The following is a 16,788-nucleotide window of genomic DNA, read 5'->3' as shown; positions in this document are numbered from 1 at the left end:
ATCAATGGCGTAAACCACTATAAGTAGCTCTTTTTCTGTGGTTGTGTAGTTCTTCTGTGTGTCATTTAGAACATGACTGGCATAGTAAATGACGTGCAGGAGCTTGTCATGCCTTTGTCCCAACACTGCACCAATGGCATGGTCACTGGCATCACACATTAGTTCAAATGGCAATGTCCAGTTTGGTGCAGAGATTATTGGTGCTATGACCAATTTAGCTTTCAGAGTTTCAAATGCCTGCAGACACTCTTTATCAAAGATAAATGGCGTGTCAGCAGCTAGCAGGTTGCTCAGAGGTTTGGCAATTTTTGAAAAATCCTTTATAAACCTCCTATAGAATCCTGCATGCCCTAGAAAGCTTCTAATTGCCTTAACATTGGCAGGTGGTGGTAATTTTTCAATTACTTCAACTTTAGCTTGATCCACCTCTATTCCCTTGTTTGAAATTTTATGCCCAAGGACAATCCCTTCAGTCACCATAAAGTGACATTTTTCCCAGTTTAAAACTAGGTTGGTCTCTTGGCATCTTTTCAGAACAAGTGCTAAATGGTTAAGGCAGGAGCTGAATGAGTCTCCAAATACTGAAAAGTCATCCATGAAGACTTCCAGAAACTTCTCTACCATATCAGAGAAGATAGAGAGCATGCACCTCTGAAAGGTTGAAGGTGCATTACACAGACCAAAAGGCATCCTTCTATAGGCAAACACTCCAGAAGGACATGTGAATGCTGTTTTCTCTTGGTCCTGAGGATCTACTGCAATTTGGTTGTAACCTGAATAGCCATCCAAAAAGCAGTAATATTCATGACATGCTAGTCTCTCTAGCATCTGGTCTATGAATGGTAAAGGAAAATGATCCTTTTTGGTGGCTGTATTGAGCCTTCTATAATCAATACACATACGCCACCCTGTAACTGTTCTTGTAGGAACCAGTTCATTTTTTTCATTATGAACCACTGTCATGCCTCCCTTCTTAGGGACGACTTGGACAGGGCTTACCCAGTGGCTGTCAGAAATAGGATGAATAATCCCAGCCTCTAGTAATTTAGTGACCTCCTTCTGCACCACTTCCTTCATGGCTGGATTCAGCCGCCTTTGTGGTTGGACCACTGGCTTGGCGTCACCCTCCAATAGGATCTTGTGCATGCATCTGACTGGGCTAATGCCCTTAAGGTCACTGATGGACCACCCAAGAGCTGTCTTGTGTGTCCTTAGCACTTGAATTAGTGCTTCCTCTTCCTGTGGCTCTAAGGTAGAGCTTATGATTACAAGAAAGGTATCACCTTCTCCCAGAAATGCATATTTCAGGGATGGTGGTAATGGTTTGAGCTCGAATTTGGGAGGTTTTTCCTCTTCCTGAGGGATTTTCAGAGGTTCTATTATTCTCTCTGATTCCTCCAAATCAGGCTGAACATCTTTAAAGATGTCCTCCAGCTCTGATTCGAGACTCTTAGTCATATTGACCTCTCTTACCAGAGAGTCAATAAGATTAACACTCATGCAGTCATTTGGGGTGTCTAGATGTTGCATGGCTTTGACAACATTCAATTTGAACTCCTCCTCATTGACTCTTAGGGTTACTTCCCCTTTTTGAACGTCAATGAGGGTTCGGCCAGTTGCTAGGAAAGGTCTTCCTAGAATGAGAGTTGCACTCTTGTGCTCCTCCATTTCCAGCACCACAAAGTCAGTAGGAAAGGCAAATGGCCCAACCTTGACAATCATGTCTTCAATCACGCCTGATGGGTATTTAATGGAGCCATCAGCAAGTTGAAGACATATCCGGGTTGGTTTGACTTCTTCAGTCAAACCAAGCTTTGTGATAATAGATGCAGGTATTAGGTTGATACTTGCCCCAAGGTCACATAGAGCTTGCTTGGTGCAATTACCCTCTAATGTGCATGGTATCATGAAGCTCCCGGGATCTTTAAGCTTCTCAGGTAAGCTTTTCAGAATGACTGCACTGCATTCTTCAGTGAGGTAAACTTTTTTAGTCTCCCTCCAATCCTTCTTATGACTTAAGATCTCTTTCATGAACTTAGCATAAGAGGGTATTTGCTCAAGTGCTTCTGCAAACGGAATCTTTATTTCAAGAGTCCTGAGATAGTCTGCAAAGCGGGCAAATTGCTTATCTTGTTCCGCTTGGTGGAGTTTTTGAGGATAAGGCATTTTGGCTTTATATTCCTCAACCTTAGTTGCTACAGGTTTATTACCTACAGAAATGGGTTGGGAAGCCTTTTTAGAAGGGTTGTTATCAGCACTTGTATGTGACTGATCACCCACTGGCATTTGAATGCCAGGGGTGGAAGCTGGAGTGGCGTTAGACGCCAACTCCTTATCTGTTACTGGCGTCTGAACGCCAGAACTGTGCTCCCTTTGGGCGTTCAACGCCGGATTCATGCTTGTTTCTGGCGTTGAACGCCAGGAATGAGCATGGTCTGGGCGTTCAGCGCCAGCATTATTCCTCTCTGGCCCCTAATTGTCCTCAGAGGGATGTTGAGTAGCCATTTGTTCATTTCTTGGCTTTCTGCTGCTTTGAAGTGAGGTATTTAATGTTTTCCCACTTCTTAGTTGAACTGTATGGCATTTTTCTGTTATTTATTTTGACAGTTGCTTTTCTGTTTGCTTTAACTGTACTTCCATATTCCTGTTAGCCATTCTTGTTTCCTGTAGTATTTCCTTGAATTCGGCTAGCTGCTGAGTTAGAAAGTCTAATTGCTGATTGAATTTATTAGCCTGATCTACAGGACTGAGTTCAGCAGTTACTGTTTTAACTTCTTCTTTCATGGAAGATTCACTGCTTAGGTACAGATGCTGATTTCTGGCAACTGTATCAATGAGTTCTTGGGCTTCTTCAATTGTTTTTCTCATATGTATAGATCCACCAGCTGAGTGATCTAGAGAAATCTGAGCTTTTTCTGTAAGCCCATAGTAGAAGATGTCTAATTGCACCCACTTCGAAAATATTTCAGAGGGGCATTTTCTCGGCATCTCTCTGTATCTCTCCCAAGCATCATAAAGGGATTCATTATCTCCTTGTTTGAAGCCTTGGATGCTCAGCCTTAGCTGTGTCATCCGTTTTGGAGGAAAATAGTGATTCAAGAATTTTTCTGACAGCTGTTTCCATGTCTTTATGCTGTTCTTAGGTTGGTTATTTAACCACCTCTTAGCTTGATCTTTTACAGCAAATGGAAACAGTAATAATCTGTAGACATCCTGATCTACTTCCTTATCATGTACTGTGTCAGCAATTTGTAAAAATTGTGCCAGAAACTCTGTAGGTTCTTCATGTGGAAGACTGGAATACTGGCAGCTTTGCTACACTATGATAATGAGCTGAGGATTCAACTCAAAGCTACTAACTCCAATGGAGGGTATACAGATACTACTCCCATATGAAGCAGTAGTGGGGTTAGCATATGACCCCAGAGTCCTCCTGGACGGTTCATTTCCACTTAATTCCATGATAGAACAAGGGAGATGATATGTATGTTGATATTATTTATTTTATAAAAATTTATTTTATAAAATAAAAATAAAATAAAAATTGAAAATATTTTGTGAAGATTTTCGAAAAAATTGAGGAAAAGGAGAAAGTGGTTAGGATAAAAATTTTTGAAAAATATAATAAAAATATATATTAAAAAGATAAGAATTGAAAAATTTTGAAATTGAAATCTGAATTTTTATATAAAATTTTCGAAAATGTAGTTTAAAATTAGTTAGAAAAGATATTTATTATTATTTTTTTTTTGAATTTTGAATTTTATGATGAAAGAGAAAAAGACACAAAAGACACAAGACTTAAAATTTTTAGATCTAATGCTCCTTATTTTCGAAAATTTTAGAGGGAAAACACCAAGGAACACCAAACTTAAGAATTTTAAGATCAAAACACAAGAAAGACTCAAGAACACCTTGAAGATTCACAAGAACACCAAGAACAAAAGAAAGAACACCAAACTTAAAATTTTTAGAAAACCAAGATAAATTTTCGAAAATTAAAGAAAGATCAACAAGAAGACACCAAACTTAAAGTTTGGCACAAGATTAAATCAAGAAAATTTATTTTTAAAGAAAAGATTTAAAAAAAAAAGAAGATACCCAATTGCCAAGAACATAAGCCAATGCTCTAACCAACTGAGCTAAAAAATGTAACGTATTTTAAAGATGTATTTATTTTTATAGATAAGAATAAATTTTTTTTTGAAAACTAATGTTTTGAAAAAGCACAAGAAAAACAAGAAAAGACACAGAACAAGACAAACCAAAGATCAAACAAGAAAAATTGACAAGAACAATTTGAAGATCAAGGAAGAACAAGAACATGCAATTCGAAAAATTAAAAGACAAGGAAAAACATGCAATTGACACCAAACTTAGAACAAGACACTAAACTCACGAAAATTAGAAATTGGTAAAGAAAAATAACATTTTTTTGAAAAAAAAAATTTTTTTTGAAAAGGGAATAAAGGACTCTGAATTTAATGACTCTATATAACAACAAAAATAAATTATTCCTAATCTAAGCAACAAAATAAACCTTTAGTTGTTCAGACTCGAATAATCCCCGGCAACGGCGCCAAAAACTTGGTGCACGAATTTGCAATCCGTACAACTAACCAGCAAGTGCACTGGGTCGTCCAAGTAATACCTTATGTGAGTAAGGGTCGATCCCACGAAGATTATTGGTTTGAAGCAAGCTATGTTTATTTTATTAATCTTAGTCAGGATGTCAATATGGTTATTTGGATTTAATTGTAAGAAGTAAAAGTGATTGGAATAAGTAATTGTTACTTTGTTAATGGAGAGTATGTTGGAGTTTTGGAGATGCTTTGTCCTCTGAATTTCTACAATGTAATATTCAACTCAATTGTTTGTAAAGTTCCATCCATGGCAAGCTGTATGTAGGGTGTCACCATTGTCAGTGGCTACTTCCCATCCTCTCAGTGAAAACGGTCCAGATGCTCTGTCACAGCATGGCTAATCAGCTGTTGGTTCTCGATCATGTTGGAATAGGATCCATTGATCCTTTTGCGTTTGTCATCACGCCCAGCAATCGCGAGTTTGAAGCTCGTCACAGCCATTCAATCCTTGAATCCTACTCGGAATACCACAGACAAGGTTTAGACTTTTCGAATCCTCAAGAGTGGCCGCCATCAGTTCTAGCTTATACCACGAAGATTCTGATTAAGGAAGCTAAGAGATGCTCATTCAATCTGAAGTAGAACGGAGGTGTTTGTCAGGCACAGGTTCATGGATTGAGGAAGGTGATGAGTGTCACAGATCATCACCTCCTTCACAATTAAGCACGAATGATCATCTTAGATAGGAACACACACACGTTTGAATGGAGAAATAGAAACAATTGCATTAATTCATTGAGACGCTGCAGAGCTCCGCACCCCCAACAATGGAGTTTAGAGACTCATGCTGTCAAAGTTTATAAAATTCAGATCTGAAAATGTCATGAGATACAAAATAAGTCTCTAAAAGTTGTTTAAATAGTAAACTAATAACCTAGGTTTACAGAAAATGAGTAAACTATGATAGATAGTGCAGAAATCCACTTCTGGGGCCCACTTGGTGTGTGCTGGGGCTGAGAATTAATCTTCTCACGTGCCTGGGCTGTTTTGGGCGTTCAACGCCAGGTTGTAACCTGTTTCTGGCGTTGAACTCCAACTTGTAACTTGTTTCTGGCGCTGGACGCCAGACTGCAACATGGAACTGGCGTTGAACGCCAGTTTACGTCATCTATCTTCACGCAAAGTATGGACTATTATATATTGCTGGAAAGCCCTGGATGTCTACTTTCCAACCCAATTGAGAGCGCGTCAATTGGACTTCTGTAGCTCCAAAAAATCCATTCCGAGTGCAGGGAGGTCAGGATCCAATAGCATCAGCAGTCATTTTTCAGCCTAACTCAGATTTTTGCTCAGCTCCCTAAATTTCAGCCAGAAAATACCTGAAATCACAGAAAAACACACAAACTCATAGTAAAGTCCAGAAATATGATTTTTGCCTAAAAACTAATAATATTCTACTAAAAACTAATTAAAACATGCTAAAATCTACATGAAATTACCCCCAAAAAGCATATAAAATATCCACTCATCACGAGGCCACTGCTCTTGCCAAATCCTTGGGCGAGATGACAAACATCCTAAAGCAACTCCAATTGGGTCAACAACAACCTCATCAACAACACCCTCCACCACCCCCTCAACAATATAGTCAACAATTGGTCCCCCAAAAAGTGTGTGGTATTTGTTCTTGCTATTCCCACTACACGGATGAGTGCCCAAGTCTTCAAGAAGACAACACCTTGGCGGCTACCCACAACTTTTATGACCGCCCGAATCAAGGATACTACCAACAAGGCAGCAATTTCAACCAAGGGTATCCTCAACAAGGAGGAAACTACAATCAAGGGGGTGGAAATTCTAATCAAAATTAGAGGGACAACTCCAACCAATGGAGGGACAATTATCAACAAGGAGGTAGGGACAACAACAACAATGGAGGCAATTAAAGATAGAACAAGAACAACTCACAAAACCGACCATACTCCCAAAACCAACCATACAACCAACAAAACCAAGGAAGAAACTACCAAACCTATCAACCACCACATCAACGACCACCACCACAACCCAACCAATCACAAGCCTCTCAAATCACATACCCTTCTACTTCTCCCAATCAAGATGATACACTCTGGACCATTCTCCAAGGCCAAAAAGAGCTTCAAACCATACTTACTTCCGGCCTCACCGGTCTTACATCTACTCTACAAGCTCTTCTTGCACGCATGAACCCATCCTCCAATTCCGCTCCTCAAGCTCCAAATTCTAGTGCCATTCCCTCTCAACCTCAACCCAATCCCAAAGGTGGCATTAACGCCATTACCTTGAGATCCAGGACTCAATTGAAAGAAAGGAAGGTAAAGGACCCAAGTCCGATCATAATCACTCAAGAGGAGGAGGGAATCGAGATAGAAGAAATAGAAGAGGAGGAGAAAGCACAAGTCATAGTTAAGGATGAAGAGACTCAGCCAACAAGTGAGGCCCCCAAGAATAAGGGAGCCGTGGAAGAAGAAATTGCCCAACCTATTTCCTACACTTGCAAAGAAAGCTAGGAAGCGTATGGAACTTGACCCCAAAATGGTAGAGATGTTCAAGAAAGTTGAGGTAACCATCCCCCTCTTTGATGCTATCCATCAAGTTCCTAAATATGCAAAATTCCTTAAGGATTTATGCATGAACAAGGATAGAATTCTTGAGTTAGAAACTATTCCATTGGGGAGTTCTATTTCTACTTTAATGGGAGCATTACCCGAGTAGTGTGATGATCCGGGCCCGTGCATGGTCACTTGTACTGTAGATGGGGTTCAATTTCTAGATTGTATGTGTGATCTTGGTGCATGCATTAGCATTATGCCTCTTTCCGTCTACTGTATATTGAGGCTACCACCATTGAAGAGGTCGACGGCAAGATTTGTTTTGGCAGACAATAGCATAATAACCATGACGGATGTTGTGGAAGATGTATTGGTAAATATAAAAGCGTTGGTGTTTCTAATTGATTTTTACTTTCTTGAGATGCCATCAAGAGAGTCCGAAAGGGCATCATCTATCCTACTTGGGAGACCATTTTTGAGGACCTCTAAGTTCAAGTTAGATGCCTACTCGGGAACCTACTCGTTTGAAATAGATGGGAGAGTCGTGAGTTTTAGCCTAGAAGAAGCAATGAAACACCCACCGGAGAATCATTCTCTATTCCGGTGTGACCCAATTGACAACATTGTGGCCGAAGTACATCTTGCGAAGTTAGATGAGAAGCATATGATTGAAGATATAAGTGAAAATCTGAGTGAAGCGAACGTATTACCCCATCCGGATCATCTGGATGTTCAAACCTCAAGTCAAGACCAAAAGGTAGAATTAAAGCCACTACCACCCCACCTAAAGTACTCATATCTTGATGAAGCCCACAAGTCCCCCGTGATCATTGCAAGGGAACTACATCCTCAATAAGAAGAAAAGTTGCTGTGTATCTTGAGGAAGAACAAAAGGGCCATAGGGTGGAGCTTGGTGGATCTAGTGGGAATAAGCCCCCAAGTATGCGAGCACCGAATATTCCTCGAAGAAGGAGCTAGACCCGTTCGACAATGGTGCACAAAATTGTGATCATCAACAATGGCATTCAACTTGGTATGCGCATATACTAACTCAGCACTTTCTTTCACAACTTCGCATCACTAACCAGCAAGTGTACTGGGTCGTCCAAGTAATAAACCTTACGTGAGTAAGGGTCGATCCCACAGAGATTGTTCGTATGAAGCAAGCTATGGTCATCTTGTAAATCTCAGTCAGGCGGATAATAAATGGTGATAGAGTTTTCGAATAATAATAATAAATAAACAGAAAATAAAGATAGAAAAACTTATGTAGATCATTGGTGAGAATTTCAGATAAGTGTATGGAGATGCTTTATCCCTGTTGGATCTCTGCTTTCCTACTGCCTTCTTTCAATCCTTCTTATTCCTTTCCATGGCAAGCTGTATGTAGGGCATCATCATTGTCAATGGTTACATCCCAACCTCTTAGTGAAAAAGGTCCAAATGCTCTGTCACGGCACGGCTAATCATCTGTCGGTTCTCGATCATGTCGGAATAGAATCCATTGATTCTTTTGAGTTTGTCATCACGCCCAACAATCGCAAGTTTGAAGCTCGTCACAGTCATTCAATCCCAAAATCCTACTCGGAATACCACAGACAAGGTTTAGACTTTCCGGATCCTCATGAATGCCGCCATCAATTCTAGCTTATACCACGAAGACTCTGATCTCATGGAATGGAAGGCTCGGTTGTCAGACGAGGGCAACCATGCGTCGTGCATCAGGAATCCAAGAGATATACACTCTAGCTCTCGCTTGTAGAACGGAGGTGGTTGTCAGGCACGCGTTCATAAGGATGGATTTTGATGAGTGTCACAGATCATCACATCCATCAGGTTGAAGTACGAATGGTATCTTAGAACAGGAATAAATTGAATTGGATAGAAAATAGTAGTAATTGCATTAAAACTTGAGGTACAACAGAACTCCACACTCTTAATCTATGGAGTGTAGAAACTCCACCGTTGAAAATACATAAGTGATCAAGGTTCATCCATGGCCGAATGGCCAGCCCCCAAAACGAAAACCAAGATGTAAAAAATCCAGATATGGAACCAAGATGTCAAATACAATAGTAAAATGTCCTATTTATACTAGACTAGCTACTAGGGTTTACAGAAGTAAGTAATTGATGCAGAAATCCACTTCCGGGGCCCACTTGGTGTGTGCTTGGGCTGAGCTTGAGCTTTACACGTACAGAGGCTTCTTTTGGAGTTGAACGCCAAGTTGTAATGTGTTTTTGGCGTCCAACTCTGGTTTGTGACGTGTTTCTGGCGTTTGACTCTAGAATGCAGCATGAAACTGGCGTTGAGCGCCAGTTTACATCATCTAATCTCAAATAAAGTATGGACTATTATATATTGCTGGAAAGCTCTGGATGTCTACTTTCCAACGCTGTTAAGAGCGCGCCATTTGAAGTTCTGTAGCTCCAGAAAATCCATTTCAAGTGTAGGGAGGTCAGAATCCAACAGCATCAGCAGTCCTTTGTCAGCCTCCTTATCAGAGTTTTGCTCAGGTCCCTCAATTTTAGCCAGAAAATATCTGAAATTATAGAAAAACACACAAACTCATAGTAAAGTCCAGAAATGTGAATTTAGCATAAAAACTAATGAAAACATCCCTAAAAGTAACTAGATCCTTCTAAAAACTACCTAAAAATTATCCGCTCATCAGACAACCTCAAAGGTGACTCAACCCTACCATTCTAGAGGTTGTGAAAAAAGAGGTCACTCGACTACTAGAAGCGGACATCATCTACCCCATTTCGGATAGTGAATGGGTGAGCCCGGTCCAAGTAGTGCCAAAGAAATCCGGGGTGACCACAATCAAGAATGAGAGCGGGGAACTTATTGCAACAAGGGTGCAAAACTCTTGGAAGCACTACAAGAGAAAGGCGTATTTGTAACAAAAAATATTGTTACAAAACGTCGAAATTTTGAAACAAAAGTTTTTTGTAACAAAAAAAGGGTCCATTGCAGTAAGTCCCGTTACAAAAGTTTTTGTAACAAAAAATGGAACTGTTACAATTCAATACCATATTTTGTAACAATTTTTTTTGATATAAAAAACCAGAAGCCATTACAAAAGTGGTAACAAATTTTGATCTTGAAGGTATTTTTCGTGACAGTCAATTTTTTTTCCTATCAAAAAATTTTGTTACAAAATGTAACATGATTTTGTAACATTTTTTTTCTTTAGTTACGAAAGCAAATTAATTATTTTGTAACAACTTTTTTTTAATTACATATTACATGCATAATTTACTAAATTATTTTTTAAATTAACTAGTATATTAACGATTTTAATAAGCAAGTTTACATGTATATAATATGCAAAAACATACATAAGTCAAACAAGATCCTTTTAGCTAAAATTGTCTTGAAACAAAATAACATTACCTAGTGAGTACATTGATTAGTTCAACCAAAACATAAAAGTTCTAACTTAGATTAGTGTCTCTATGCATCAAAATATTCTTGAGCCTTCAAGGTAGCATATGGTCACCATTTCAGCACTCCTGTAAATAAGAAAAACCGAAACAAAAAAGTTAGAAACAAGATATAACACTAATTATAATTTTTCCACTAAGTTTTATCCAAAATATTTAGAAAAATTTCGGCAGAACCTCCCCTAAAACTTGGATATTTCCACCGTCCATGGTTCCAACAAACACAACCAATTTACAACTTATGTCTCAGCCATACCCAATCAAATTTATCAAATCAAATAATAGGACATTTGTCATTTTTCAACCATGACACAAGTAAAATGTGATAAATAAATCCATATACAAATTAAAGAGGGTAACAATGAAATGCCTTCTATTATAAGATAATTGAATGTGATAATAAAAAGATAGTTAGTATAAAATTGTTGTTAATCTGATATTTACACAATACTGAATGATGTTCAAATGAGTGATGATCATGTAACATTTTTTTTTGCCTCGGAAAGCTGAAAAGTCATTGTCACAAGTGATATTCAGAAACAAAACATATAATTTTATTCATAATGATATCAAAATCTAATACTTAAATACTCAAACCAGGAAACTAATTATTGAATAATTAATAGATCCTATGTCATAGATAATTAGAGAATTAAATAAAAGCTCATGAATAAGAACTATCTAATAAAAGTGTACATCAATTGAATAATAGCTCTTAACAATATGATAACTTTCCCTTTGTGATAAAATCTCATGAATAAAAGCTCACCTTCCAAACCCATGCTTGACAATGTTCTGAAATGATAGCAAGTTAATCTCTTAGCAGTAAATTCAAGAGAAGGAAGCAACTAAGTGTGAAATCTCATATTTCTAGGGAGGTTTTCGGTAAAGATCCAAAATTTATGTTGAAAGCTTGGTTTAGTGGAAGGCCGTGTGAAATGAAAATTGAAGCCTTAGAGCAACAATATCCAGAAATTCAAATAAAAATGCAACAACAAAGCCAAAGTCCAGGTTCAAAATCAACAACAATATCAACCCAGCCAAAGCATTCCAAATTTTAAATAATCATAAACAAACCAACAAATCATGAGAACAAAAACTATAGATATTCAATTGGAGCAACCAAATCTAGAGCCAACAATCCTCAACAATTTGATCAAGACAGTCACAATCTAATCACAATTAAGCCACAAAAACACAAAGAATAACAGGACAGCAGCACATTTACAATGAATAATCACAAATAGCAATAAGATTGAATGAATTATTGTCTATTGCATTATTAAAAATTTTTTTGTCAATCCAATGACTCAAATTATGAACTGATCCTCCATTACTAATAAGTACTAAGTCTGATGAATTAGTGATGCCCATTTACCTTATAATAAGAGAAACTATTACTTCATAGTATTTTTTCTTTGAAAATCTCTTTACAGCAATATTCACATTTTGTTTTACATGTATCTTCTTCTTGCTATCACTTTAACTACATAACTTGGATGCAGATGGCTTTAAAGATTAGTATTTAACAACATCTCATCAATTTTAATTCCATATATATAATAAATCAATATATCATTTCATCCATCAGATTAGTATTCACTTTATTTGAATGAATATGAAAGTTCATGTTAATATACATTCATGAGCTTCAAACAATTTTACAATTCATAAACCTCTTAAAGTGAATTCCAAAAACAAACGCAAGGATCATGAAGGAAGCTAGATGACGGAAATTACATACCTTTTTAGACTCTGCATAAAGTCCCATGCCGGCAACAAAGAACAACACAAAACAATAATCAACAGCCCTAATATTCACAAGTTCTGATAATCAAAAACAATATCCCTAATCAGAAGTTCTAAAAAATTAAACCTAGACTTCCATGGCATTCATAAATTAAAATAGTTAATTTCAAAATAAAATCCCCTACCTCAATTAGCTGAAAGTCGGTAATTAATCGCAACAACTTTACTCTTGGAGAAGCAGCAACAATGATCTCAGTAACGACAAGCTCCACCGACGGCAGCGGCGCAGCCAGAAGCCTCAGCAGTGGCGGATCTGGCGGTGGTTCAGACAAAGACGACGCCGGTGACTGGTCGCAGCGGTTGGACTGGTCGCGGCCCTCCTAGGTTCTCTATCTCTCACCTGGGGATCCTGTCTCTGCCCGTGGCTCTGCTTGACGGCGACGGACTCAAAGGCGGCGGCGGCGGCGTCACGCGCAGCAGCAACCCGTGATGGTGACGATGGCGGCGCTGGCTTCATAGCGAGAAGGACGGCGGCGATGGGCTTCACGGAAGAGACGACGATGGCGACCAGAACCCGCGAAGATGACGACAGAGGCGCCGCAACAGTGGTTCGCGAGGCGTGGTGCAGCGGCAGCGAGCTTCATCTGCGGTGTTGTGCTTCTTCTCCTCTGGCTCCTTCCTCCGCGTCGGTGCTAGCAACGATGGCGGCGAGCAGCTCGGCCCACCAGCGCTGGCCGTCCCCCTCTCCTTTCTTCTCTTCTCTAATTTCGTTTCTCCCTCTCTCCCTCAACGTTTTCTTTCTTTCTTTCTATTGATTTCTTTTTTTTTATCTTTTTTCTGCTGCTATGTGCTGGGTCTGTATGATTTTGGAAGGAAAGCAAAGTTGAAAGGGGTGTGGCGGCTGAAGGGAAGGGGGAAATTAGGGTTAGAGTCTTAGGAAGTATTTAGCAAATTAGGTTTTATTTTGAGGACAATTCACAATATAATTAGGATATAAAATGGTATTAAAAACTAAGTTTAATCTAATAAAATTATCTTTTAAAAAAGTATTATTTGTTCATCAATATATAAATTATTTTTTAATAAATATTTTAATTCAAAAAAATTAGACATAATATGATTAATTCTCTTTATTTTCCAAAATATGAGTATTAAATTATAAAATATTAATTATTTAACTCGAATCATATAAAATTTTTATTCTCTTACAACTATTAAGTTTTATCATTTAAATATAGAAAATTATTCAATATTATAAGATTAAGTAAAATTTTTAATTTAATTATCAAAATTTAATTTAATTATTTTTAATACAATAATTTCTAAAAATAAAGTCTTTAATAAATTAATAAATTGAAATTAACTTATAATAACATTTTTCGAAAATTCTGAGTTTTACAAGAAAAAGATAGGGTTAGAGGATTGAGTAACTTAAATATTTTTAATAAAAATAAAGATAGTATAATAACTGAAAATTAATTTTAATTTAATAATAGGTATATAAAGATATTATTTAATTATAAAATTTTAAATTATTTTTAAATAAATATTTTAATTTTAAGAATTACAGTAATTTTTAAAATATTATTTTATTATTATTTCAAATTATAAATAAAAAAATATTCCATTTAATATATAAATCTCTAAAAATTTATTTTGAATAAATATAATAAATAATAAATAATTTATTATTTAATTTTTAAAATAATTTTAAACTCAAACTATCATTAATTTGACTTAAATATTTTTAGTAAAATAAATTTTTGAATATAAAATCTTAAATAAATATAATAAATCATAAATAATTTATTATATTATTTTTTAAAAATTCAAAGTCTTACATTTAGTATGTTGAAACAAAATTTTTTATTAGTTACAAAAAATCTTTGAATTTTGTGACAAATAAATAACTTGTTACAAAAATATTGTATTTTGTGACAAATTAATTTTTTGTTACAAAATATTTAGAACTTTTGAAACAAATAGATATTTTGTTACAAAATATTTTGAATTTTTGTAATAATATATTTTTTTGTTACAAAACATTATAACATTTTGTAACAAAACAACAATTCGATACGAAAGCCAACATAATTTGTAACAAAAGAAATCAAGTTGTTACAAAATATTAAAATATTTTGTAACAAATTTTTTTATTGTTACAAAATATTCTTATTTTGTAACAATAACTAATTATTGTTACAAAAAATCTATAATTTGTAACAATTTTAAATTTGATACAAATTTTTTGTTACAAATGTTTCATTTTCTTGTAGTGAAGGTATGCATCGACTACCGAAGGTTGAATACGGCCACTAGAAAAGATCATTTCCCACTACCGTTCATCGACCAAATGCTTGATCGATTAGCTGGTAAATCTTATTATTGTTTTCTAGATGGTTATTCGGGGTACTTTCAAATACACATTACTCTAGAAGACCAAGAAAAAACAACATTTACTTGCCCCTTTAGAACTTATGCCTATAAGTGTATGCCATTCGGCTTATGCAATGCACCGGCAACTTTCCAAAGGTGCATGATGAGCATATTTGAGAATTTTCTAGAGCAATGGATGGAAGTTTTCATGGACAATTTCAGCGTGTATGGTGACTCTTTTGATCATTGCTTGGATAATCTTGAAAAAATTTGGATAGATGTACTAAATCAGACCTTGTCTTAAATTTTGAAAAGTGCCATTTCATGGTTAGGCAAGGCATTGTTTTAGGACATATTGTTTCCAAAGAAGGTATTTCCGTAGATCCGGCAAAAATCAATGTTATCTCTAGCTTGTCTTACCCCTCCTCCGAGAGGGAAGTCCGTTCATTCCTTGGACATGCAGGATTTTACCGAAGATTTATCAAGGACTTTAGCAAGGTAGCATTGCCTCTATCTCGACTTTTGCAAAAGAACATTGAGTTTGATCTAAGCAAGGAAAGCATGGAAGCTTTCGACAAGCTTAAAGTGGCATTGACACAAGATCCTATCGTGAGAGGGCCGGATTGGAGTCGGCCATTCGAAATAATGTGCGATGCTTCAGACTATGCGGTGGGAGCCACGTTAGCACAACGCGAGGGTAAGAACCATATGTCATAGCCTATGCATCAAAAATACTAGATGGAGCCCAATCCAATTTCACTACTACCGAGAAGGAACTCTTGGCTATTATTTTTGCTTTGGATAAATTTTGAGCCTATCTTCTTGGTTCTAAGGTAGTAGTGTACTCGGATCATGCAGCGTTAAAATATTTGTTGGCTAAGAAGGAATCCAAACCGAGATTGATTAGATGGGTTTTATTGTTACAAGAATTTGATTTGGAAATCAAAGATAGGAGTGGTTCGCAAAACCTAGTGGCGGATCACTTAAGTCACCTTGAACACGCCAACGGTAATGCCACTCCTATCAATGATTCTTTTCCCTGGGTTTGCATTCAATCTTGGAAGTTATTCCTTGGTATGCCCCAACGGCAAACTACTTGTTTTCACGCACCTTCCCTCCTAACCTCTCCAAACATCAAATGGATAAGCTAAAAAGCGAATCCAAATATTATGTGTGGGATGATCCCTACCTTTGGAGATGTGGAGCGGACCAAGTAGTCCAAAGGTGCATCCCCCAAACCGAATTCCAAGCAATCTTGGACGCTTGCCATTCCTCCGAGGGAGGTGGACATTATGGACCTCAAAGGACGGCAAGAAAAGTCCTTGATTGTGGATTTTGGTGGCCAACTCTTCTTAAAGACTCTTCTCTTTATTGCAAATCTTGTTCTCAATGCCTTAGATTTGGTAATATCTCTAAGAAGGATGAAATCCCCCAACAAAACATGCTTTTTTGTGAAATCTCTGATGTATGGGGTATCGGCTTCATGGGGCTATTCCCAAACTCTAATGGTTTTTTCTACTATCTACTAGCCGTCGATTACGTGTCCAAATGGGTGGAAGCGATACCCACCCGAACGAATGATGCTAATGTAGTTCTCTCTTTTGTGAGGAATAATATAATTTGTCGCTTTGGGTAACCGCGAGCAATTGTGAGCGACTATGGCTCAGACTTTTGCAACAAAAGAATAGAAGGACTCATGAAGAAGTATGGCATCATACATAAAGTTGCCACGGCCTATCACCCTCAAACGAACGGCCAAGCTGAGGTTTCCAATTGGAAAATCAAGCATGTATTCGAAAGGATTGTGAAGCCTAGTAGAAAAGATTGGAGTGCCAAGCTTACCGACGCATTTTGGGCATACCGAACGGCATACAAAACACCGATTGGCATGAGTCCCTTTCGGTTGGTGTATGGTAAAGCTTGCCACTTACCAGTAGAAATTAAACACAAAGCATATTGGGCCGTCAAGGAATGCAATCTAAATTTGGGTGGGGCCCAAATTGAGAGAAAGCTTCAATTGGTGGAATTAGAATGTTT

Source organism: Arachis stenosperma, chromosome 5 (genome assembly GCF_014773155.1).
Source record: "Arachis stenosperma cultivar V10309 chromosome 5, arast.V10309.gnm1.PFL2, whole genome shotgun sequence".
NCBI classification, from domain to species: Eukaryota; Viridiplantae; Streptophyta; class Magnoliopsida; order Fabales; family Fabaceae; genus Arachis; species Arachis stenosperma.
This window is presented reverse-complemented; position numbering follows the sequence as displayed.